Below are 2,011 nucleotides of genomic sequence, written 5' to 3' on the forward strand. Positions count from 1 at the left end.
TATATAGAAATCCCTAAAGATTCCACCAAAAAAACTGTTAGAATAAATAAATTCAGTAAAGCTGCAAGACACAAAGTCAATATACAGAGACCTGGTGCATTTCGTTTTTTTTAAGATTTTATTTATTTATTTGACAGAGATAGAGAAACAGCACAAGCAGGGTGAGCAGCAGAAGGGGACGGAGAAGGCGACACCCCACTGAGGAGGGAGCCCAATGAGGTTCTCGATGCCAGGACCCTGGGATTGTGACCTGAGCCAAAGACAGATGCTTAAACTGACTAAGCCCCCAGGTGTCCCAACTTGTTGCATTTCTGTATAGTGATGACAAACTTCCACAAAGAGAAAATAAGAAAACAATGCCATTTACAATTGCATCAAGAAAAAAAAATCTAGGAATAAAAGTAAGAAATGAATCAACCCACAGTTCTGAGGCATGCAGAATAAATCCAGGCTTGCAGAACAGTGAAAAAGGAGTGGGAAGCTGCTTGGCTCCTGAAAGCCATTACCTTTATAGGTCTTACTACACTTTCAGACGATGACACATCATCCAACGTTCAAAGGCTCTGTTATAAAGCCAAGTATCCAATCCGGGAAGCTCTCTTAAAAAGTTTAAATATGTGTGATAAAGGCCTTATGACCACTGTTGTTTATGTCTACACCACGCGGCTGTGTGATGCGGTTAAAGCACTGAAGGCCCCAGGCTGTACCATCCCAGTGGCTTCCGTGCACACTGGCTTTCCAGCTGGACAGACTCATTTATTTATTTATTTGAGAGGGAGAATGAGAGATAGCACGAGAGGGAAGAGGGTCAGAGGGAGAAGCAGACTCCCTGCTGAGCAGGGAGCCCAATGTGGGACTCGATCCCAGGACTCCAGGATCATGACCTGAGCCGAAGGCAGTCACCCAACCAACTGAGCCACCCAGGCGCCCTGGACAGACTCATTTAAAAACACGATTGGAAGAGATCAGATTGGCTGTGGAAAATGGAGTTATGGAAATCGATGTGGTGATTAATAGGACCTTGGTGCTGACCAGCCAGCAGGAAGCCCTCTGTGATGAGATTGGTCAGTTTTGCAAGGCCTGTGGGGAGGCTCATCTCAAAACCATCTTAGCAACAGAAGAACATGGATCTCTTACTCATGTCTATAAAGCCAGTATGATCGCAATGATGGCAGGATCAGACTTTATTAAGACCTCTACTGGAAAAGAAATGGTAAATGCCACTTTCCCAGTAGCTATAGTAATGCTGCGGGCCATTAGAGATTTCTTTTGGAAAACTGGAAACAAGGTAGGCTTTAAACCAGCAGGAGGCATCCGCAGTGCCAAGGATTCCCTTGCTTGTCTCTCTCTTGTGAAGGTAGAACTGGGAGATGAATGGTTGATGCCAGAACTGTTCCGAATAGGTGCCAGTACTCTGGTTTCGGACATCGAGAGGCAGATTTACCATCACGTTTCAGGAAGATAGGTGGCCTATCATGATCTTCTGATGTCTTAAATCTGTGACCAGTTCCAGAAAAGTGCTTTACAGCAACATGTAAAATGTGTTTTTCTACGTAATCACTAAAATTGTTTAATTAAAACATGAGGGAATGAATAGAGAACTGACTTTTTTCCCGCCTTAAAACTTTCACTGAATTTAATTCAAAGAATTAAAGAAAAAATCAACGAATCCATACATGGAGTTCTTTTCAGGTGCCTCTGAGTGGTCCTAATTACTTGAAGATCTGTATTGTTAATTTTGTGAAGATTTTCTCCTAAAAATTCTGAATAAAATATTAATCATAGCTTTGACAGCATTAAATACTAAGGGGGGGGGGGACGTTAAACTGCCCAAGAAACGTGTCTTTAGTGAAAGAAAACGTAGCATCCCTGAGCTGCCGGCCATACTCTGATGAATTCAGGAGTCACTGACTTGGCACTAACTTCCTGCCATGAAAATCTGTCTTTAATTTTTGCAACAGATATGCTCTCCTATTAATTGTTTTGTTAATGAAACTCTTGTCGGTACATG

The 2,011-nt window shown here is 42.5% G+C and overlaps 1 pseudogene; it reads left to right on the top strand.

The window, feature by feature from the left end:
- The first annotated feature begins 408 nt into the window (after window positions 1-408).
- LOC112818332 (deoxyribose-phosphate aldolase-like) lies at window positions 409-1,495 on the top strand (annotated as a pseudogene).
- The last annotated feature ends 516 nt before the right edge of the window (window positions 1,496-2,011 follow it).

The sequence above is a fragment of the Callorhinus ursinus genome, unplaced genomic scaffold (assembly GCF_003265705.2).
Source record: "Callorhinus ursinus isolate GAN/ISIS: 27379988/994484 unplaced genomic scaffold, GSC_fseal_2.0 scaffold656, whole genome shotgun sequence".
Classification (NCBI taxonomy): domain Eukaryota; kingdom Metazoa; phylum Chordata; class Mammalia; order Carnivora; family Otariidae; genus Callorhinus; species Callorhinus ursinus.